We start from the raw sequence: 26072 nt of genomic DNA, 5'->3' as shown, positions 1-26072 counted from the left end.
ACTTTGTTCAAATGAGCAAGCCCTAAGTTTAAAGAATCCTGGAAATATTTTATATATAATATTTTTTCCTTCTTAGCTGACTGAAAACTCCTCTAATTATGTACGTATGTATATATATACACACACACGTATATATATGCCAGTATTTGATAAGGTGACACTGATTCCACATTGATCTGCACTGACTGATTTGTTATCGGTTGTATAAGGTTGTTTGACACAACCATTTTCATGAGCTGTGAGAATAGAATAGAAGAATCAACACATCTAAAGTTTTGCAGTCTTGGCTTAATATCCCAGCAGCTGAAAACTTGTCTATCAGTTGTTAAGCCAACAGCCTTGACTCACTCAGTTGAACTCACAGTCCTCTGGGAACAAAGTTCATCTGTTCTGTCAGTCAAGCGATATTTCAGTTGTACAAGCTGTTATATTCCAAATGCTAAATTTACAGCAGACAGCCTTGTTGAATTAGTCATTTCTGGGAACTCGGAAGGATCTTTATTCTGCTGTTTATTGTGGTTTGGCATGCTTCCTTTTCAGAGTACCAACAGTTCACCATTTATCTTTGCTTAATTTGAATTCACGAGTCTAGGTGCAAAAGGGTTACAAAGGAAAAAAAAAACCATTCACGCTAGTGTGTGCCATTTTTAGTGCTGACAGTAAAATAGGGAAAATTGAAACTAAATGAATAATAAACCAATTATTTAATAACAAGTCAATAGTATATGTCAATGTATAGGAAATATGAATAATTAGATGTAGACTGCATACACAATATAGAGATTAAAGACACTTTAAAAAAAAATCTCTGTTTTATTTGCAAAATGCAAGTAAATTTTACAGTATGTGCTAACTGTACCATTGAAGCAATTAATTTCACCATGAAAGTAATTAAATCTTTTAGGGTAAAATCAGTGTATGGGGCTGATATTGAACTTAAATCAACTGTGCAAACATTCTCCTAATATGACAATGTCTATACATTTCAACCAATTCTTAATTCAGAGGTTTATTTCCACTCAGTTTCAGTACAGCATTTTATTGTCCTATGACGGTCTAAATGGTGTTTCAGAGGATCGTCCATAATGCAAGCATTAAAATTCAGGTGTAAACATTTAATATACAAACCTTTCATATGGAAATTATTTTTTTCCCAAATATAATGATATATAGCAATTATGGTGATATACATTATTCACATCAGTCCCATCCTGATGCACAATGCCTTCTCATGCAGTTTGGTCTTCAACATAATCCCACATAAGAACCGTCCTGTCCTCAAAAGTGCCGCTGTGACATAGCTCTATTCTTGGAACAGAAGACTGAGCCACTCATCACCGGAACATCAGTAACATACATATTATCTGTACACTGGCGCCACAAAATAGAGGATTTCACAGCCAGAGCTGGTGCGGATGACATAGCCGGTGCGCTATGTAGCCTTACTGTACTAAAAGCACAATAACAACTGTGAGATTGATAATTTATCTCCTCTCTGCATGTCCTGGCTCCTTAGAGAGCAGCAGTGCACAGTCACTCCACTGTGGTACCAGAAACTGATGCATAATGGACCAGGTCTGAGTTACTGATAGAGAATTACTGAGACACTCTTCTTTTCTGAGTTTGGAAGAGGAGCTACCATCACAGTGTTTAGTGTACAGATGACCTATTTTGTGTATAGTAAAATGTATTTTTGAACAATTACATGGAAAATGAATTGGAGGCTGGTCCACATCCATTCAATCTGAGGTGAACAACAAAATGTTGATTTAATCCACCTAAACCTTAAAACAGGGTGTTGCTCAATAATTTCATACATAAATGTTCCACACATAGAAACATGATATGAAAAGTAGAACCATAGTTCTTAATTTGCACTGGCAATTTTTGAAAATAACGTTTGAAGGATGTATAGCGGGGAAACTGTAGGCTCTCCTGTGTGAAGATACTTAGATTTGCTTTCTCAGTCAAACCCTATATATAGTATCTCAGCAACAGAATAATTACCCTCAGCTCCTGCAAGTTGTTCTATTTTTTGGAGATGGCCTGTTTGTACTGAGATCCAGCAGAGGTGTGTGGGGCTCTGATGTGACATGCTAGTCCTCGGTCACACCACTAGAAAGTGCTCTTCAGCAGCTTATCATTCATTTTACACCAGCCCTCTGTCTCTGCACTCCATCCCTCTGTCTTTCATATTTTCATCTTTCTCTCTTTTCACTGCTTCTCCAGACTCTGCTTCTCAGTCTGCTTCCAATTTTGCAGAGGAGGCAGAGAGAATGTGATTTAAAAGTGGGAAGAAGAAGACTACAATCTGTACCATCAGCACACGGTCTCCTGAGTGTCTTTCTCCGTGTGGTCGACGATCACACAGGAAGAGAGGTAATATGTCCACTGGGAGCGTCTACTCACAGAACAAGCCTCTTGTTCCTCTTGTATTCAGATGATCTGTTTTGTGAGTTTCAGAAAGGGCTTGAAGGAGAGTATGTTTTGGTAGTCTGAGATATATTTTAAGCAGGTGCATGCCAGTAGAAATGGGATCTTTCATTGCTGCTATAATCTGCCTATAAAGAATTTAAAATATCTAAACTGATAGCACAAAGAGCATTGTGCTAGAAATAGAGGTAATGCCACTGAGCAACAACAAAAGCTGTGACCAACGATTCCTCCTAAGCATCTGCTTTGCAGTAGCAGCTATCAAAGACGGTCCCACTGAACACTGAGCCTAAATCAATGACTGATGCTGTGTCTGAGAGGAAGATGGTACACTTCTACCGGCCAAACACCTTGAACTGTTCATTCCTTCCTACTGTGTCAGTCAAAGCCTGGGAAGCATAATGGTATGTGGATAAAGACGTTCCTTTGTTGTGATGTACTGCCAGAGGCTTAAAATTCAAGGTCCTACATGTTTGACAAATTACTTTTGGTTCTATTATGAGACATTTAGATGTTGTAGGATCTGTTTGGTAATTATTTTTTTTTAATATAAAGAATAATTTGAGAACAACTTTTCCTCACAAAGTTTTAACTTTAAGCAACATCTCACAGTCTTCGTCAGTGGATGGAGTAATACTGTTTTAAAATTTGTGTTTTTTGCTAGATTATGATATATTTAAGCCTATGTTAAAGTATTGCTGCTCATGCCGAACCTAACAGGTCCCAACAAAGTATTGGGTTGTCGTGTAGCAAGTAGATAATCTAACTGTGAGTAATGAATGAAATACATTGAAGCAAAAATATAGCTTTGGGTCTTGGGGCAGTTTTGGGTCTCAAATTTGGCAGTGCCAGTCGGGTTTAGTCAGGACAGTCTTGGTTGCCCCCATTTTGATTTTTATCCTCTTGTCTGACTCAAATATTTATGTAAGCGTGGACAACAAAAAGTGACAGTTGCATTTTTTGAGCCACATGGATAAATCCAAATTCTAACCATGACAATACAGTGGCATTAAAAAATTTGGGCACCCCTGCTCAAAATTGCTGTTACTGTGAATTGTTAAGTGAGTAAAAGCTGACCTGATTTCCATAAGGAATGAAGTTAAAGATGACACATTTCTTTAATGTTTTAAGCAAGATTACTTTTCTGTTTCCATCTTTTACAGTTTCAAAACCCAAAACAAAAGTTTGGGCACTTTGCATGGTCAGTACTTAGTAATATCCCCTTCGGCAAGTATCACAACTTGTAAATGCTTTTTGGAGCAGCTGAGTCTTTTGGTTCTTGTTTGGGGGATTACTGCCTATTATTCTTTTCAAAAGGCTACTAGTTCTGTGTTATTCTTGGACTGTCTTGCATGCACCGCTCTTTTGAGGTCTATCCACAGATTTTTGATCATGTTGAGGTCGGGGGACTGAGGGCCATGGCAAAACTTCAGCTTGTGCATCTTGAGGTAGTCCATTGTTGATTTTAGGTGTATTCAGGATCATTACTGTCGTAGAAGCCATCCTCTTTTCATCTTCAGCTTTTTTGTGGAAGGTGTGATGTTTGCTCCCCGAATTTACTGCTGTTCGATTGAATCCATTCTTTACCAGTGAAATGTTCCCAATGCCACTGGCTGCAACAAAGCATGATCGATGTACCCATGTTTCTCTTCAAACATACCTTTGCTCATTATAGCCAAAAAGTTAAATTTTTCAAAAATGCATCAGGCTTGTTTCAATCATCCTTTGCAAACTTCTGACCCTGAATTTTGTGGTGAGGACGCAGGAAAGGTTTTCTTCTGATGACTCTTCCATGGAGGTCATATTTGTGCAGGTGTTGCTGCACAGTATGACAGTGCACGACCAGTAAATGCTGCTAAATCTTTCTAAAGGTCTTTTGCAATCAAACAGGGGTTTTGATTTATCTTTCTAGCAATCCTAGCAAGTTTTCTTGGTTTTCCAGACCTCAACTTAACCTCCATAAGTCCCATTAACTGCCATTTCTTGATTACATTATGAACTGAGGAAAAGACTACCTGAAAAGGCTTTGCTATCTTATTATAGCCTTCTCCTGCTCTCGTAATCATTAGTTATTGGCCCTGTCTGCTGATTGTTGGGGCAAGGTTTGGGGAGTCAGAGTATTTATAAAGCTTTGAAATTTGTATCACCTTTGTTTCTTAAAGATGATGGTGAACAAGCCATAGCCCTAACAAGCTAATTAAGGTGGTAGAAGTTATCTGAGAGCTCAAATCTCTTGGGGTGCCCAAACATTTATATGGTGCTCCTTTCCCTTCTTTTAACTCTAACATTATACCAAACAAAAATAATACACTAATCTTGCTGAAAATGTTCAAAAGAATGTTTAATCTTTAACTTTATGCCTTTTGGAGATCAGTTCATCTTTTACTCACACAACTATTCACTGTAACAAAAATTTTGACCCAGGGTGTCTAAGCTTTTTTATGCCACTGTATAACCATATCTGAAGTTTAATTAGCATTACTCTCGAAAAATAGAATGAAGGTCAACAAGAAGCAGAAGGAAAACTACCACTCAATTAGATTGGTGGTTAGGGAGATAAAACAAGAGGGCCTGTTGAGGGTCAGTCAGTGTTAATTACATCAACAAAAACTATAAAATATTAATTATAAAATATTTTTTGGTGACTTGAGTAAAACTAAATAAAAAGTATCCTATGAAAATGAAAGCATGAGCGAATGTGTTACAATTTTCATCAACAAATAATAATGTGAAAAACTCACTTTTAATGAAAGTCTTATTCAACAACCTGCTTGCATCTGAAGAATGACACATTTCTTCTGGTTTGAAAAAACAGTATTCTCTGACACCCAAATATCTCTTTTTCTGGGTTGATTTAGCTGCTTTACCTGTTTTGCTAATAAGCAGCACTTTTAAATTAATATTGTGTAAATGTAAATGTTAGCTAACATTACTGGTTCTTAGAAGGAAAGTGACAGATTTACACTGAATGCATCCACAGTAACAGTGAACATTAGACAGACAAGAAGCAGCATCAAAACAGCTTGGAGAAACATTAAAACAGGCAGGCTAGCGCATTGATATTTACAAAAAATTAGCTAACGTTAACTTGTCATTATCATGTTATCAGCTGACCACTGTTGTATACTATCAATACAAATGAGTGCAAGATTAATGTAGGGTATCAACCATCTCAGTCTTTCTGTGGCTGTTTTCTAAAGGAATGTTCAATTGATGTTCCAGGGTTTGGGGTAACAACTGTATTTACTGAGGAGAGTTCTTTTGTATTACAGCTGACTAGAGGTACTAGAGGTTGAAATGGGCCTGGTGTAAAAAGGGCAAACGTGTGCATTTTCTGCTACCCTTGTGTTAGAGGACAACAGCAGCTATAACTACAGTAACTATAGACAACAAAGAAGGCAACAATTAAAATGGATGACAAAACGGTGACGCAAAAATTTCACTTTTACTAAAATGGCAGAGGCAAAAATTTCACTTATACTAAAATGTCTTACTTTTTTTTGACTACAACCTAACCAAATCAATAATGAAGGGACTAAAATGTGACTAAAACTACATTTGTCATCAACAAGACAAGTGCACCAAGTCAGAATTTCAGAATAAAAGATTGCATTATAAACTGAGCTATACAGCATTCTTAACCCAAATCCAGGAGTACAGGTCCTGCACCCATATTGATACATGTCTGCTGCGATGCCCGTATATCCTCTCTAAAGTAATAAATGTTAATGGGACATCAAGGGGACATTATGGAGTCATGGTACAGTGAGTCTTCATTAGGGGCCACATATGAGATGAACTAAAGACCAACTGTTTTAGGGTGCCCTGTCTGCTGACCTGTAATGGCCAATCCATTCTGATTAATTGGCTCCTTTAACGAGCATCCAGTGACAATTATATGTGGACTCCAGAGGGAGAGGTGCAGGATGTTAGGGTGGGTCCCTGTGGAGTGCTGGTTCACTGGCCCCAGATCCTTCCAGGGCCCCCCTGAGAGCACTGAGGCTCCCCCTCATTGAGGAGGGGCAGCAGTTTGGGGTGAGATTACCACAAAAGATTGCTGGACCCACTGTCCAGGGAGGGGAGTGCAATGGTTATTCAGATGATAAATTGTTTATCTGGCTACTATTAGGACTTTTCTTCTAAATGTGTAAAATCTCCATCAGTTTGAGTTCAGAAATATTTTGTGTATTTAGTTGTTAAATTACTACCACACTGATTGGAGACTACTGCTACTAATACTGTATTAATGATAATGTTAATTTATGTTTATTTAACAGTTTCCAATGGCAGTTATAAAGTGCCTTACTAAGATGGGAAATTAGCATAAAAAAGAGTTTCTTGGATGCCTTTGTATTGAGAGGCAGCAACATATTTGTAGTGCCTTACTTTAATGGTCTTGGATTGTCTGAATGGTATGAGTTTGTGATTTGGTTTCATTCAAATACAGAAAATCTTGTGAAATCCAGCACTTACCATTTGCTTAATATTACACATTTGTTTAAACTTCCCTGAACTTGTTGCTTAATATTGCAATTTTAATAATAATAAAAAATTATATTAGGTCATAATACGGAGCAATTTTAAAACTCAGGGAAATTTTACAATTTTGTAATAGGCAAATCTCTGGGAAAATGTTGAATCTCAGGGAAACTTAGAAAAAATTGTAATATTTTCCAACTATTATAAAAGTCAGGGAACAACTATTATGAAGCTCCATGAAATTAAAAAACAAAACAAAAAATCACACTTTTAAAGCTCAGTTACATAAAAAAATGTGATAATGCTGCAATTTTAAAACTCAGGAAAAATTTAAAAAATCTGTGACACTGAGCAATGTTTTTAAATCCTTGGGAAATCAAAAAAATGTTGTAATAATGAGAAACAATTGTAGCACTCATAGAAATTTGGAAAAAATCTAAAGTTGTAAAGCAAAGATTTTAAAGCTAAAAATAAAATGCAATATTTAGCAACAATTCAGCACTTTTCCATAAAAGACTTTACTAATTAGCTTTTACAGGCAATGAAAAACTAAGCTGAAAACTGAAGAATCAGATCATCCATCCCTAAAATCTGTTGAGGATGAGGAGGAGTTGACCAGTTTACAGCTCCACCCTCAAAACTAATCCACTTTATCGGACAAACCAATAAGTGGTAAGGCCTACAGTGCAAGATTTGACATAATAAAGGGGTAAATTACTGGAACTGAAGAAAGTCACTGCTCACTCTGAGCAGCTTCTGTTTTATGACACCATCAAAAATCATTTGACGATGATATTTGTAAATTTTATTTCCAACTCATTAGACTTTTTGGCAAAGTTACATAGCTAATTGTGTTTCCTAAGATTTGAAAGTGCACATATCTGAGAAAAGTAATTGGGAGGATAGACTCTGGCATTATTAGACCATGTAGGTTAAGTGGAATCTCCAAGTGGCGGTGAGGGGAGAGTGGTGATGGATTCAATTACTCCTCCTTTGTCCACTTAACAAAGAACATAATTAGCACTAGTGGTGATAGCAGCAGCCACAAACTCAGAACCTCTCTCTCTCTCAATCTCTCTCTCACACACGTATTCACACACACACACACACACAAACACACACACACACACACACACACACACACACACACACACACACACACACACACACACACACACACACACACACACATTCACACAACATCCACACATTGCAAGGGACATACCCATTTGCTAACACTCACAAACATACTGTACAATAAATTCTCAACGGTTGTTAAATGCCTGTAACACAGTTCAACATACAGCAGCCAGAAGGAATTGGCTGTAATTTCAACAGTGAGCATGCAAATAATTGATGAAATTACCTCTCATCAATTCAATTTGCAAGCGTTGCCTGTCCTCTCAGTGCAAGAGGTTGCCTAAATGAACCTTTGTATTTTGAATTAGCAACTTAAACTGATCATAGTCATGGCCTTTCATTTAGCCTGTGGCTAGGTCCTAGCAACGCCTCTCTATCTGGGCAGCGATAGCAAAATCTTTTCATTGACTGGCATAATAGTCCTCCTGAAACCTGTTAATTACTGTGATTGTAAGATATGGATAGGAAACTATATGAATGGTAATTGAGGAGAGGTGTGTAACCACCCACGCCGTTATTAATCCACATAATTTCCTCTTTCATTTCAAATTAATTGTACTAAAATGCTTGCAACATTAGCCTCATGATGAAAGGAAATAATCTACGAAAAATGTATAAGAGCAAGACCTTCTCTGCAGGTTCAAATTAAATAAAATTTTTAATTAAATTCCTTTTTAGCCATATTTCATTAAAATGCTCTCATTTCAGACCAGCCAGTATCAGGCCCTGCGTCATTCAAGGGGCACTGATGAGAGAGAAAAAAAAGGTGGATTGTTGATAGAAGCCAACTGTCAGCGAATTTAGTTCCAAATTAATTATTTCAGCCTGGTAACCCTTTTCATCTTTTTTGACTCACTTTATAGAAAGAGCCAATTAATTATGTCAAACATGCTCTCTCCTTTTGCTCCTCAGAGTGTGCAGGCAGGCTGATGGGGATGTTTACTATAAAGGATTGTGTTAGGGTGGTGGATGATGGGTTTGCGTGTGTGGGTGGGGGTGGGGGTGGGGGTGTGTGTGTGTGTGTGTGTGTGTGTGTGTGTGTGTGTGTGTGTGTGTGGGGGGGGTGTTAGGGAAGATCCCGCCCCTAATTTCGACACACCTGTCAGGCATACAGCTCGTTATCTAGGCACTGAGGGCCTTGGCTGTTTTTATCAGAAGCTGGGCTCTAACAACAATGCAGGGGAACATATCGGAGAAGTATAGTCAAGCACACACACAAACACAATCACATGTACGGAGACACAGACACACATATAAACACACTGTCCACTGTTAGACAATTCACTCAATTAGCCCACCGCACTCAGCTGCAGCCTTAATGAGCTGGGGAGTGGAGGAGAAGTCGACGGTCAATGGATGTTGTTTCTCTTAGAAACTTACATCTGTGTTTTTATTGACTTCCATGCAACAGTGTGTTCTCATGATTACGGTCTTGTTTTGGTAAATCTCAAGGTGGGCACAGAAGAAAACCATTAACGCAAATCAAAAATGGTGATGAGGTGATGCAGCATTGCTTTGAATGAATACCTCTGATCCAGGACCAATGGGGTATGCTAGAAACCATCTAGTTTGTACATAGTGTCGCCCAAACATGTCTACAGGCAAAAGTGTGTATACCTGTTCTGAAAGGCCACTCTCAATAGTGAGGTGAAAAGCTGGGTGTTATAGAGAGAGGTGAAATATGATAATTGTTCAGTGGGGATATATTGTAGGTACACAGTTTTAGGCAGTCTCACCTTGAGAGGATTCATAGTTTTCACTAAGTTGCTCACACTGCTGCTGAGCAACACTTCAAATTTTATGTAAGATTGAAAAATCCGTCATATTGGATTTTACACAAATTGCGTTGACTTGAATTAAAACCACCCGAATTCCATACCTTACTTAAGAGAGGAGTTAGAAATAAGTGCTCTTACCAGACCTCTGTAGCTCTCCCCTCATCTATTCAATGAGGCTAGAGGCTCGAGACTAGATCAAGGTGCCAGTATACTTCATAAGAACTGCTTGCTGGATGGTCAAAGGGCTTCGGAAACCCCTTTCCCCCACACCTTCCGACGTCAAATTGGCTTTGTCTCCTGTGTCTGACAATTTCTTTAGTTTTTTGGAAACTGACAATCAGACATTCACAATTTATGCAGTGATTGCTGAGTGGAGGTGAGAAAGGAATCAACAACCAAATGTCTTCCAGGTTTGATTATCTAAAAATGTGAGCTATTATTCCTATAGTTAAATGATTATTGTGTTTCGCTCTTCCTCGTGATGGCAGGCATTCCCCCCCACCTTCAGAACAACTATAAACATTTTTGATTTCCAACATGGTCAGGCAACATTTCATACAGATTAATTCTTTTAAGCACAACCTGGCCCTTAGCCACCAATAGCTACACATACCCAAATGTCTGACCAAACTGTTGGTTGCATTGTGAGTAATGTAGCTGCTAGGATTTGAGTAGAAAGTAGAAGGTTATGTATTTCAATACATTATAAAAAAAAAGTCCACTTGGTCTCAAGGATGAACTGAATAGGCATTAAAAAGTCCAACTGGGCTCCAGGATGAAGTGATTAGAATTTGTAGATCAAAGGTCAAAAGTCAAGGTCACTCTGCCCTATAATCATCTCATTCTTGTGAACCTGATACATCAGGAACACCTGGAGGGAATTTCATTATATCTGGCGTAGATGTCAATTTAATTAATTAAAGGTCAAATGTCAAGGTCATTTTGACCACACAAAGCATGTTTTTTGCTATAACTCAAGAATTCATATGCTAATTATAATAAAATACACTTAATACCTTTTATTAAATTACTTCAAAAGCCTTCACTGAATATATTATATGAGTCTGGACAGACGCGCATGTTAACTGAAATTTGACTGGTTGGCAGAGGCATACAACCACGAGGCCGTAATTCTGGTGTTTTTTAACGTCAATCATGAGTATGACAGTGTTATAGGAATGCAATGCTAAATCAGTGGAGTAGCATTACTATAAACTGTGGCGTCCCACATGAACACATCATTAAATGTTGACTATATAACAAAAATTATAAATGTACATATAAATATAAATTATTCACAAGAGATTTTTCTGGATTTTGATGTTTTATCAGTGTACTTTTGGCTGGATTAAAATAGGCTGTCCTCTGTTGAAACAACATCGTGTTAGATATTTCCACAGAATCAGATTTGGGGACATCATAATGTTAGGTTCTCCTTTATCACAGGTACCCTCCCTCCATCAAAACTGCTTTGTTTGTGCTAACTCAGCCTGAGCAACTCAGTGAAAGCAAACCTACAAGTCAATAGCTAGGTAGCTAGTTATTACATAGCAATGTATCTGAATTATTGTTTGTATTTTTCTCATTTTGTTTGGTTACCCCTTTTTGACATCTGGAGTGTGATGGGGCCTGAAGAATTCATAAATTGCTAAGTCATCTGTTAGGAGGAGAAAGGAAGCCTGCATTATTGCTACAGGCAAAGCTCTACTGAAGAGCAGGATCCAAAAGCCAATTGTTTAAATACGAAAAAAGGTGTGAATTCTCTCTCCTAGAGTGCCCTCCTGCATAGTTGTTATGGCTTACTGCTAGTCATTCATTTTGAAATTATTGAGCAACATCAGGAGAACACAATACACTACTATGGGGACACACACATGTGTCACCAAGTGCTGGTTCATATCCTGTTGATGGAGCTTTTTTGTGTTTTATTATTATATGTTTAACTTCAATTTCTCTTACACCAGCATTTCATCATCAGAGAACAGCTTTTTTTCTGGGAGCAATGCCACCTTTAGTTTAGTCATCTTCCTCAAAAAATGAACACAGCTTTACATTCCTATAGATTACAATAAATCACAATACACTAATTTATTTTATATTAAAACAACAGCTTTAATTGAAGATTAAGCTTTTCCTTATTTGGTTGCCAAGCAAAAATTATTTCACGCTGATTTAAAACTTAATTTTACGGTTGGAATTTTGAAGAGATATTTAGAAACTGAAATTCTTTACCTATTGAGTGCCTTATTCACCAAATGTTATCTATATTTTACACTTCAAGCAGCATTAATTGATTTTCTTTTGGCCAATTGGGGGCAATGAACAAGCTCTAATCATTATATTATTATCACCTTATACATTTGTTAAGGAATACATATTAGCAAACAAAAGCTTATCTCACTTCCAGCAGACATTAAGCAATATTTTTTGGAGTAATAAGCTAAGACACTAACATACTCCTTAGAGCTGAGGGGAACTGTAGAGTTGGTGATAATTCTGTATGGTTTTGTCACTAAAAACAACAATAACTCATTTCACATTACACATAGCCATTTGATCCATTATTGATATAAAAATACTAATTAGTGCAGCTTTGAGGTAAAATTCCAATTTTAAAACATTGTAAATCACATTTTGACAGTTAAGAAAAAAGTTCAGGGACCTGCAAGAGAGAGTGTATCACGACAGAAAAAATATTACCCAATATATACCCATACACCTAGGGGTAAGGGTTGCTCACACTCATCACAGTCAATACACCATTGCATTGCAGTCCAATGCCCCCCTCAGTGGGCCCATGTTTGCTTCTAATAATCCCTCATTGCACAGGAAATATCTGAGTATGCATTACTACGATAAGCATGGAAGGTCTGTCTGTTAGCTTTGATAGATGTTTACAACAGAAACTTTTGGAAATAATTTACATTTCACTGTCATTTTGTCTTCCAAACAAGTTTTGCTAACCTGTATGTTTTTTTCCTAACCTGTCTGATCATCTGACTTCTGAAGTTTCTTGGCCTGTATGACGACTTTAGTTAGGTAGCTGCATCTCCAGATCTAAGCAATGAACTTTGAGAGTACAATGTTAACATAACCCATAGGAGCGACACCAAAGGGTACAGAAATAAAAACAAAGTATACCTTTAAAGGACCAGTGTGTAGGATTGAGGGGGAAATAAAACATAATAGTCGTAATTATGGTTTCATTATTGTATAATCTTCAGGAACTAAGAAACGTTGTGTTTTCATTAGCTTAGAATGAGCCCTTGATATTTACACAGGTAGCAAGTCCTCCTCCACGGAGGCCACCACATTGCAACGTCATGTGTCTACAGTAGCCTGGAATGGAAAAACCAAACAAGGGCCCTAGAGACAGCCTTTTACATTTTATTTTTACCTGAAGGCCACTTTAGATTCTCCCACACACTTGGAAAGGGGGAGGCGAGATAGGGGTATTCAGTTGGTTGCAATCTGCAAACTCACCGCTAGATGCCACTAAATTCTACACACTTTAAGGTTAATAACCCATAATGTTCCCCTTTAAAAAATATTTTAATCATCTCAAATGTGTACTTTTTGCCATCAAGATAGTTATTTTAAACGTGAACTAGAATAAACCCTCATTTTTTTGGCCAAAATAACACTACAGCACCAAACGCTCCAAATCTATTTGTGGTCTTCTTGTGTGGATTTTGAGAGGCAACTATCCTAGAGCTCTTAAATGATGGACCATGAACAAGAGAGCGCAGGTGGTCCTGCATAGTGGTCTCTGTTATATTCCATTTTAATGAACACATTGAACATGAAACGCAGGCTGACATCAAAGACCTAAAGGGGCTGCTAAAGACAAGAGAACCAAGAGAGGATATATGGAAACTACAGCTGACCTTACAGCTTCCAGCCCAGCATGAGACTGGCGCATATACTCACACAGAGACACACACACACACACACACACAAACACACACACACACACACACACACACACACACACACACACACACACACACACACACACACACATTGACACACACACTTACACATAGGAGAGGCTTCATGTGGAAACCCAGACTATCACTTTACCTTGCGTGCTTGTGAAAGCAGAGAGCTGGCAGGTGATTTTCAAAGCTAAAATCTATACAGTGAGCTGTGACCCAGCAGGATACCACTGCACTGGAGACCATTATTAATATTATTCAGTTGTATAATTGATCAGTTCTATTAATCTGCATGTCCTCAGTAAAAATCCTTGGCCTGTACTCTTCCAGATCAATTTATCTTTACCTTTAAATGACTTATAAATGCAATTATGTACATCACTTATACATCTCTATAGCAAGGAGTTGTGAGACATGATTGGTAAGCATGGGTTTTTGTGTTGGTCTCTGTACAGGCTAGATGGCAACCTCGCTGTAACCACAAGACTCTAGTAAGCTGCATACAGCCTCTGTGCTAAACTGTTGTTTACCAATAAATAGTTACAGTGTGTACCACCCCTTAAACTACCAATAGTTGTACATAGTTGCAAATAGTTGTACATTTCTATTTGTGTATAGATTAAACGCACAATGTGTTAAGTAAGATTCACCAAATCATAGATGAAACACATATTAATATAATTCAGTGTGACTTACACTTGGTGAAGATATAATTATCTTCCAGGTCCATTGTAAATAAATGCTGAAAATTCCTATTAAGAACGAGAGAAAAATACCCTTTCAAAACTGCCTGAGAGTCATCACATTTTTAAATTTTGCTCAGTATCGAAGTAATCCAGTGATAGTTGCCTTGGCCAAGTCCATGGCTACACTGCAAACAGGAACTGCTAACAGCTAATTTAGCATACTTTCAATGATGCCAGTTTGTTTGTAAATGAATATAGGATAAAAAAAAAAACAGGGCTCAGAAGACAATACCAGTACATACCTGTAGCTGACAATATAAAAGCACATTTAATGAATTCTTGCTCTCCTGATGACTTTAATTTTTTCTGTCATCACATTGATTCCCAAATAGACCTATAAGTTGGTGTTAGTATGTTTCTATCTATCAGGTTAGCAAAAACATCAAACAGGTATTATTTTATGTATTTACAGCACAGGTAATGTTAAAAACCAGCCCACCTCCCCTACAGACATAAAGCCAGGCCAAAAGGGCCTTTAGTGAGCTTTAAAAGGTGTTGGTAGGTGTATTTTGGACAGAGCCAGGCTAGTTGTTTCTCCCTCCCTCCCGCCTTTTTCCTATGATATGCCAAGCTAACCACATCACATTCTGACTCCAGCTCTGTAGTTAACAAACAGATACAAAATAATATAACTAATAATAATACTAGTAATACTAATAATACTACTACTACTAATAATAATTATAATATATATATATATATATATATATATATATATATATATATATATATATATATACATACATACATACATACATACCTACATACACACACACACAAACACATGTACACATACATTATATATTCACACATATATATATATATATATATATACACATACATATATATACATATACAAATACACATATATATATACACATAGCTTTAGTGTTCAATAACAACCAGTTTAATGGATGTCCTGGACTATGCATCATTTTGTAAATCCTTGCCTATATTACAGTCAGAGTTCTTTCCATTACCATGAACTATTCAAATAGCCTGCATCTCTTCATGCCATGGCAGTCTATGTTAGCTGCAGTGCAGTCAACTGAATGAGATGCATAAAGAGGTGTGTCTACGGAGGGAAAGCCTGACCTCACATTTGTGGGGCAATACTGGCGACTCTCTTCTATGGAAAGTAGGTAAGGGTTTGTCCAAAAACTTGCTAGATTTGTTGCTATGTGCTTTTTTGAAAAAAAGTTGCTTAAGGTGCAACAAAGGCGCTTTGTTGGCAACCCTGCCTGTAAATGCCCCAGATGATGTAATAGAAACGAACTAACCAATAAATTAATTATAAGGGCAATGACAAATGGGGAAACTCTAACACTAGGCCGGCTGACCAATGATGTAAGTTCATCACTCATTCAATTAGTCTGTCAGCGACAGACATTCATGTTTATAGGGCTGACCACGCCGTTGTGGTCCAGCTAATAAATTGAGATAGAAAAAAAAGACAGATTTATTGTTTATCCACTACTTTTACTTCTACTTTTCTTAGCTTTTCTAATGTTTTCATCTTTATTAACTCCAAATACCACAAACCAAAAAATGATTTTTATTGCAGAAAAAGATTCACGATAATCCAGGATCTGAGTAGCTAAGTTACTTAATAATCTTATAATGAGGATAAGACCTCACTGAATTGACCACATGTACAACTTTTTACTATCTTCCTACTAAACGATACTGTATGAATAACTCCAGATAGCTTAATGAAGTTGTAATTCGCAAAATAAAGCTACCTTTTTCTGATAAGGCACCATTTATAATAGCTTTTAAGCTGTAATTAATGACTAATTAATGACTTTATTAATGGTTAATAAAATGTTTCCGATGCTTTATAGATCAGTTATAAGCCATTAATAAGAACAACTTTTGTGTTGCCAAGTTGTGAAAAATTTTCCTCCAGCATAATACTTTGCTAGCACTTAATGGGTCTCTCCATTAGGGAGATACAACCCATTCTCATTCCCAGGTTTTCAAATACTGATGTTTTTCAAACCCACTTGTATCTCGTACAGTAGATATGCACAAATTACCCTTTGGCATCTGTACACTGATGGTCTAGGCTTTGGATTGACTAAAATATTAACCAGCATGTGGCAATATTGGACACTTTTGGAGTTTCAATATTCCCGTTGGACAGCCAGACATGATGCAGACTTTATGCACAGATAAGGCATTCAGTGGGAGGTCCCGCTGTGTGGAAGTAATTTTTCCCACTGTAAATTCCACCTTCAACATTGTCTTTTGATGATAATACCAATATTCCTCAACAGAAAACACAGGAGCCTCTGATAATTTAACTATATGGGATTATATGATGGCCATCAGTTTTAATTTTTTCAACTTTGTTTCTGGCTCTGGATACTGTATGTGATGTCACCACCATTACCATGGTGATAAATGCCAAGACTAATTTCTCAGAAGATTTAAAGTTAATATTCACCCCTGTGCCTATTGATCTGAACAGCTACACACCTGGACCAGAAGACCGAAAGAGGCCCTGGGATTTTCAAAACAAACAAACAGTAAATAATTAGCATAGTTTTCCTTAGTTTGCTTAACCAACAGTGTACGTTAGCCTGCTCAAGTCCAATATACTGGATTACAGAGCAAAAACTATTAAAAAATGTGATTGTCCAAATATGTATGGAGTGCATGGTATAGTTACTTACAGTACTAAGCAGTTTCACCTGGCTACTGCCAAGTTATCCTGGTGCAGTCACAGATAGCCTTGGTAGTCCACGTTATTCATGTTAGTGTGTTTATGCATCAATCCACAGAGGCCCATACCGGACAAACAGAGGAAAAGGACATTTATTATATTAATTAGATTATTATTTAGGCTTTCCTCTAAATGCGCAGTTACACTGCTGTAATTATAGACATCTGACAACAGCAATAACAGAGTAAAGACTATTACCAGTTAACACATTTGTTTGCTCATACTTTAGTGCTTGTTCCATAACTTCTTGTCTCCATACTGTATTGCCTTAAAAATGGCAGATTTTGTCAGCTGGTTCTAATGGAGCCATGCAGCAACATATTAGCCATAATGTGCTAACGTAAGCTAACTTACATTGTTTGGCAAGCAAACTGGGGAAAATTATTCATTATTAACAGCAAGAAAGCATCATTTTTCATGTTAATCCTGTAACAAACAAAAAAAAAGTTTAACTTTAAAAATGTCTCCAAGCAGGCTGGTAGCAGTGCCTCCTGCAGCAAACAAACATTCACTTTTCATTTGCAGATGGCAAATATACTGTGCTCATGATAGCTACATTTGTCATTCATAATTTAATGTAAATATATTAATTACGCTGGTGGCGTTTTGTGTCTTAGTAACCAGACCTTCCACTATCCAAAAACTGACCGGAATATCACAATTTCTCAGCAACAAGGTTGAAATGATTAAAACTGATGATCATACTTAAATCACCATCTTTTTCTGTTGAGGAATACTGGGGGTATCATGAAAAGAAAACCTTGAACATGGAACTTACAGTGGGAAAAAAATACTTCTGCATGTTGTGTCCTCCAACTGACTATCTCATTTTGGCACAAAATCTGCATAATGCATTGGCTTTCCAATGAGAACGTCAGAGCTCAAAGCGTCCAATATTGCCATGGGCAGGTTTATAATGGAGTCAATAGAAAGCAGGTGCTATTCTGATTTCTGCCTGCATGCTGAGTATTGCATGCCTCTTGAGGGAGGGTGCACAGATAAAGCTACCAGTCATTATAATAATTTCTAAGTGCTGTTTAAAAACCATATAGTCTTCTTTTTTTCGGCTCATCAATGATGATACGTATGCTAAGTAAAGTTAATTTTGAATCAAAAAGCAGAACTCATGCAAGAGGCTTTAAATGGTTCAAAAGCAGTTTTATTGAATACTTGGGGCCGTGAGTTTTTACCACATTGGCAGACTGAACAATCTGGTGAAGACTGAAGTGTAGAGGCGGGGTATGTATATACTGCAGGAGCTGATTAGTGGATGGGTCACAGGTGCGCAGGTATATTGGCAGCTGGAGGGAACAGATCACCAAACTGGGGACAAACAAGAAACACATGGCTCTATGTACAGTATATAAGATAATTTGATATAACATGCAGGATATAACATGCCAAGGCCATGTCATACACAGAGTTCTATTGTACAGTGTACAGGCTTGGAGCTTTCTTGATTAGGAGACACACACAGCCTTTATTGTTGTAAATTCTGTTTGCTTCTTTTTAAAAATTTGACTGTTGACAATTTTTGTCCCCCATGGCCTTGGTAAAAGGCAAATACACCTCCAAACTTTCACTAACTGTGATGATGATAATCCAGTCAGAATTAAAAATAGCCTGATCCAACTCTTTAAAACAGAACTGCAGTTTGGTAGTTGGCAGCACTGAAAGTGTACTTAGAATATGAAATAGTAATATTTAATTATAAGTAAAAGAACAGAAAAATCCTACAGGTCCGAATAAACTACTGATGAACTGGCATTCCACAACAGTAAAAATGCAGACACCGCATCCAAATGGTTGATTTAAAAAAAAAAAAACAGTTTGTGTTGTTTTAGCTTGACACTGAGAATTTTGTAAATCTAACACTTACCTTGGCTGAAAAAAACAGGGGATGTAAATCATGGCAGCTCCAAAATCAGCTCTGGCGAATAATACACCTGCCAATTGTATTTCTCTAATCATACTATAGAATCAAATGATGTTTACCATTACATACTTCAGTCTGTTTTAGCTTGAAAGTGAGAATTTGTTACAGTCCTACTAGTTAAAATAATAGGGGGTGCAAATCTCGGCAGGTATAAAATCAACTCTGACAAATACTACATCCTCTCTTAAATTTCATTTTAGACACTTTAGGATCAAATGATGTTAACAGCACACATTTAACTCTGTTTTGGCTTAAAATTGTGAATTTCATATATGTAACAGTCTCCCTGACTAAAATAATGGGGTGTGCAAATCACAGCAACTACAAAATCTACTCTGCCAAATAATACAGCCCACTGATAAGTTTCTTTTTGCACACTTAAAGATCAAATAATGATGTAAGCACGTATTTTTGGTTGTTTTGGCTTGACCCTGAGGATTTCATACATCTAATGCTCGTCTTGGTTGAAAAATGGAATGGAAGGGAAGGGAATGCAAATTAGCAGCTCCAGAATCAGCTCTGCTGAATGATGCATCTTCCCCTTTATTTTTTCCCTACTCACACTTTAGGGTCACATAATGTTATAAGCCCTTATTTCGGTCTGTTTTGGTATGACAGTGAGAATTTCAGATATTTCATAACAGTCTTCTTGGCTAAAATAATAAGGGATGCAAATCTTGCAAGCTACGAAAACAGTTCTGCCGAATAATGCATCCACCTCTTAAGTTTCTCTCCTGACACTTAGGAATCAAATGTGGTCATCGATACATATTTTTGGCCATTTTAGCTTGACAGTATGAATTTTTGTACATCTAACACTCTGCAGCTACAATCAGTCTTATTAAATAATGCATCCACATCTTACAATCAATAAGGACAGTTAAATTCAAAGTGAGATAGGAATCAAATGGTGTTTTTATCAGCACATATATTATTTTATCGAATTTGACTTGACAGAATGAATTTAACACCCAGGGTTCAATGTTCCGCATTTAGTATGACTGTCTGAAATTCTATCCTTAAAAAAACATTGATAAAGAGCAGTAAAGAATTCGCCTTTAGAAATATTGCGAGATTAATCAATAATATCATACGAATCATTTCAAGGAAATCTGAGTCAAATAAAACACTGATGATACTAAATGTTCAAAAACTTCAAAGATCAAAGGTCGCTAAATTTCATTACCTTTTGTTTAGGAATCAATCAAATCCTTGAACCTTTCCACAGGTCCCCCTCACCAAAGCTGTACCTCTGTAGTTGATTTCACTTCAATAGTAGTTCAAACCAATAAATTCTTCCAGCTACGATAAATTATTTGGGAACTTTGTCACTAAATTGCAAGCCATCCTGCAAGAGCCAATTATTTTGATAGTCATGGCCAAGATGAAGGCTAATGACTCCCCCAAGGCATGTTTTGGGTTACTTTATCTTAAAACATTTGGAACAGTCCAAAATGTTCTTTTAGATGAGCGAACATTTAAAAATGAAGTGAGAGCAGAAAAGTTATAATGCAGTGCTTTTTAACCTTAAAGAATATCCTAAAAATCCATGAAAGATGATGCTAAAAATTAGTCTTGCAGCACGCAGTGTGCTTATGTTTGTGAACATACTGTGTACTGTTTGTGCTAGTATGTGTGTAACTGTGTGCATGTGAGATAGCTTTTCGGCTGAATAGAAGTAATTCTCCTTGATTCGTTCCCAGTCACACATCCAAATGAGTTTGGATGAGAAACACAGCAGGGGGTCTGATGGCCTCCCGAAATCCAAGGCCCAATTTCTCTGCATGGAATCGCCACCCTCTCTGTTGAATGTGAAATGAATTTATTCATTGTAGATGTGGAAGTTGATATTCAAAAAAACCCATGACTGTAAATTGGACTCAAAACAAAGGGAAGGGCCTGCAGGGTAATTTTTAGATTGTCATGCTGCATTGTCTTCAGTTTGGTGTCTCATCAGATCTGAATGAGTCTGCATCTGGGCTTACAATATCTCTCATACTGACTTCTCAGACAATACAGTAGATACTATTTTGCTGTGACCTTGAATTCATATACACAACTTTTCTGTATAAACACAATTCTGCCAGTGCAACACATCTGCATATCATCTGTTAAGATAGAATAGCACCTGTATCCACTGGAAATTCAATCCATTCACATGCACATTAACAAATACCAAATTAAAGCTGCATTAATCAATATTTTCATTTTAACAATGGATCAAATGACTGTATGTCATGTGAAAGGTTTTGCTTATAGTAATTAACCTGCAGAGAATTATCTCCAACCTGCAATTCCCCTGAGCTCCATGGAGCCTATTAGCATCTTTCAGCTCATTGTTTTGGTTTTATGGCCCACCACTCTGATGTTTTTGCTCAGTCTCACCACTCTCATCAACCTTGTTTCCAGCAGGCAGCTGTTTTCACTGATGTAAACCTACTGTCCACTACCTGCTCAGTGCCAAACAGCAGACAGACACAGTCAGAGACCAGCTATTGAACATAGTGAAGCATTTAACAGCTAAAGAGCCAGATATTTTCCTCAAGAATTGGTAGAGACCAAAAACAGAGCTAGAAGAGAGTGAATATTGGACTTAGATTTATCAGTCGACAAAATAATGACTCCAGATTAATGTTAATGTGACTCTGTGAATGTTGGATATAGGCAGTTGCCTATATCCAACAGTTGTTTACTACAATATTAACCTACAATAGATTTAAAATAATGTGACATTGAAGAATAAAAGTTATACATCTATCTTCGTCTAAGTCTAGCAATGAACACAAGATACGGAATTCTTATGTTAAGAGGCAATCACTAAAAGATGTGTCACTGCAAAAGCCTGGTTTGTAAGAGCCCAGGGAGACCATGAGGTGCAAAACAGCTCAGTTCATCTGGGACTGTTCTGCCCCAGAGTTGCAATTTCTTTCAAGACTCAAGATTCAAGATTCAGTACTTTATTGCCATACAACTTAGTTGTTAGGAATTTGCCTCTGTGTGCTCATGACAGGACAACAAACAATCCCAGCATAACATATAATAAGAAATAAAAACACATAACCCATAACACATAACCCCCACCCCATAAAACATTACATACATTCATGGATGTAATATGTATTGCAAAATAAGAGTTGAATGTCAGGTGCTCTAAGATGCAGTATCTTCAATATCTTTTCTCCAACTATCTTTACAGTTCCCCTTACTCCTGAAAACCAACAGAGCAGTGACAGGCAGGAAACAGCAGAGGAGCAAGGTGCAGGTGGAGGGGAGTAAGTGTTGTGGCTCTGTGACCTGCCCCATTTTACCCGCAAATTCTTCTGTGTTGTTGGCTGATCAGGCCGGCTAGCCACGTAGCTTATTTAGATAGCTTTAAGCTAATTTGGCTATTTTGAACCTTGAAGGATTGATAGGTTAGCTAAATACGATAAGTTAGGGTACTTAGGGCTGCCCACTAAACGCTGATGTTTTGAATGATCAGTTTAAGATTCCGTGATTTGAACCTCATGTTTCATGTTCAGGCTCTGCTCAAGGTTTCTACCTGTTAAAAGGGAGTATTTCCTCACCACTGTCACCAAGTACTTGCTCATGGTGGGAATTGTTGGGTCTCTGTAAATGACATTATAAAAAGTATGGCCAGTACTGCTCTATATGAAAAGTGCTCTGAGATAATTTCTGCTAGGATTTGGTGCTATATAAATAAAATTGACTTGACTTGACTTTCAGTCCAAAATATTAAACTCTTTTTTTCTACTTCTTTTTTTTTACTCAGTCATCACAGGGCAACACAAGATAACAGCATATCTCAAAATTACCAAACTGCAAAACTAAGTATAAAGCAAACAGGGATAACATTGATGGAAAGAGGAGGACAGAGCAGGGCGACTGTAGCCTACTAACTGAAAGGGTGACTGAAAACTAACGAGATCAGCTGAACTCTGGTACTACATCCTCTACAACTGTCCAGTGTGATCAGCACTTTGACCGAAAGCACTGTCAGGAGCCAGGTACTATAGGAGAGTCACCCCACATTACATTAGAATTTCAGAGTCGACCTATGATCAGGATGCACATTTTTCTTTTGTCTGTATAGAAATCTGATGTTTTCACATCACAGTTAATAATCATGTCAGATGCCATTAAATGCACTAAAACATTAGTCTTTGAGGTAAAATATGAGATTTAATATTTAGACTATTATAGAAGGTGAGTATGGGACATGCTCTACAGGTAAACTGTGGTGTAATTTGGCATAGACCAAGAATAATATATTTCACTTAATGCTAGGTAAGGCATATTGATGGATATGCATCAGTAAAAATTACAAATATGAAAAATGAAAAATATCTATAGATAACAAAAAAGCTAGAACCCCAAACACATGAGTAAATAAAATACAAAACCTTTTTATTTGTTTGTATCTCTAATCTTGGAGGCAAGGGACATGAGAGATTTTATAAACTGCAACAATAGTCTCCTTCTCTACAGACATTTAATCGCAGCTGGTAAAGACTAAACTTCCTGACCCACCACTGCATTACGTTTTCTCCATTATTTTTTCAGCAAATCACTGCGGAACCTCCAGGAAAATTTCACCCTTACTTGCCAGTTAAAATTTCTCAACCTTTTACTGCTATAGTTTTTTTACATTACCAATCAGTTCAGCATCACCTGAAATCCTACAATGCCTTGCAAAGTGATTTGCTCATGTCCCACTAAACTTTGCGTTGCCTAAATGAAATTCCCAGTTGAACACTGTGTTCAGATGTATATATAAACGTGTGTGCGCATTTTGCTGCAGAAATCTATTTACAAGAGAATAATAAAATAGATAAAGTAGACTGTATGGACTGATTCAATAAAAGATTTATAAAACAATTACATGAAAGCCCAGTCTACATGAAACTTAACCAGCTCCGTGAATCGAAAATGACACTACTGGAATTTTTTTTTTGTGGATAATGTGATTACTGTCAAAGGTTAAATTGTTGTCTATTTTAAGGTAACCCAGTAACATTTGGAGATGCATGATACAGTGTACACATGTATGATACATTTATGTGAAGATACATGTATGGGCATGAATGTACAATTGGCAGACATGACCACATGTTGATTGTATGTATTGTGGAGGGTTTTTTTTTTATCCTCCTGTGAAAAACAACCATAGGCTGTCTGTGAAAACACAAATGCAGAGGAAGTCAGGTGACGTAGTATATAGAGTGACAAAGTCCATGTTATGTGGAGGTTGGGGTGGATGGATGGATTGACAAAACACAGGACTTACACACAGGAGACCGCTGTTCATTTCCCCTGTGAAACCAATGGTCAGTGTTGTTTCTTTTATCCATCAGCATTCCAAAATCCTAACTTTATGTTTGTTATTGTAACCATGATGACGAAGATCCTCTAACCTTAAGGAAGTACTTGTTTTAAACAAAACCATGATCTTTTCCTGAACCTAACCCAAGTGTAACTGTTCCTTAACCATGTGTTTGTTATTGTTACCATGACAACGAAAATCAGGTACACCTGCTGTCGGTACGCTCCTACAGCTCGTATTATTGTTACCATGATGACAAAGGTCTGCTACGCCTGCTGCTGGTATGCTCCCACTTGTTGTATCTGAGGATAGGGACAAACGACCTATTTGGTCGCTATCTAACGCAACCAATGCTATTATTGCTGCCTGCATAAAATCCCTGTCTATGTTTGTATAGCCCAAACTTTAATTTAAACTTTAACTTCACTCCGGCATCCGACCCGATGGTGCATGCCAACAGGTTGTCCGTGGAGCAACTTACGCAGGTGCTTCAGAGGTCAGAGAGGGTCAAGGGTCTGAAGCAAAAAGGTGAGAGGGGTCACATAGTCTGTTTTAAACGGTATGCTCTTACCTCAACTCCCCACAGCTCCTTCCCCTGCCACCTGTCCTGCCTGTGGGAGGTTTGCACAGCGTCCTGATCAGGGTCAGGAGGAATGGTCAGCAACTCTCCGGCCATTTTTCAGGTTGGTGGGAGGCTATGTTTGGAATGTCCAGACTGTCTGAATGTGTGTGTGTGTGTGTGTGTGTGTGTGTGTGTGTGTGTGTGTGTGTGTGTGTGTGTGTGTGTGTGTGTGTGTGTGTGTGTGTGTGTGTTATAGAAAGGAAGGCCAGAGCTAGCACCTTGTCATATTGCTCCTGCTATATGCACCTGTGTTTGTGAAGGGGTCAGTGAGCCCCTGGTCCAGACCTGTGTTTGAAATGACTGTTAACATTTCTTGCTTGAATGTCAGCAACTACAGAGGTCTGGTATAATCACAAAGAGACTCAAAACGACTGCAAAGAGATAAAAAAACAACCACAGAGAGATGCAAAACAACAGCAAAGAGACATAAATTGTTTCAGTTCAGTACAAAATCACTACAAACTGTCACTGTTTGTGGTTGTTTTGTGTGTCTTTCAGTTTGGGTGTCTTGCTCGTATGTAGGAGTGGTGGGGGCCTTTTACATATTTTTTACTCATGCCCGTTCACTCATAATCCATCCATATTGCAGTATGTTGGTGGTCTGTATGCATGTTTGTTTGTTGTGGTGGTGTCGGAGGATGTATACATTTACTCTGTTACTTTATATTAACAGGTGAATAGTGACATATTAACAGGTGAATAGTGTATGTCAGTTCATATGTTTCGATGCATTTTTGTATCTCCTCTATTTATTTTATGTAATCCTACATACCTGGCAGGTGTGTATTATAGATTTGTTTTATCACACAGAAACCTTAAAAACACACATTGGTAATGTATAAAACACACACACACACACACACACACACACACACACACACACACACACACACACACACACACACACACACACACACACACACACACACACACACACTTGTACTTCCAT

The sequence above is a fragment of the Xiphias gladius genome, chromosome 16 (assembly GCF_016859285.1).
Source record: "Xiphias gladius isolate SHS-SW01 ecotype Sanya breed wild chromosome 16, ASM1685928v1, whole genome shotgun sequence".
Lineage (NCBI taxonomy): Eukaryota > Metazoa > Chordata > Actinopteri > Istiophoriformes > Xiphiidae > Xiphias > Xiphias gladius.
The sequence above is the reverse complement of the archived record's forward strand: the minus strand, read 5'-3'. Positions refer to the sequence as shown.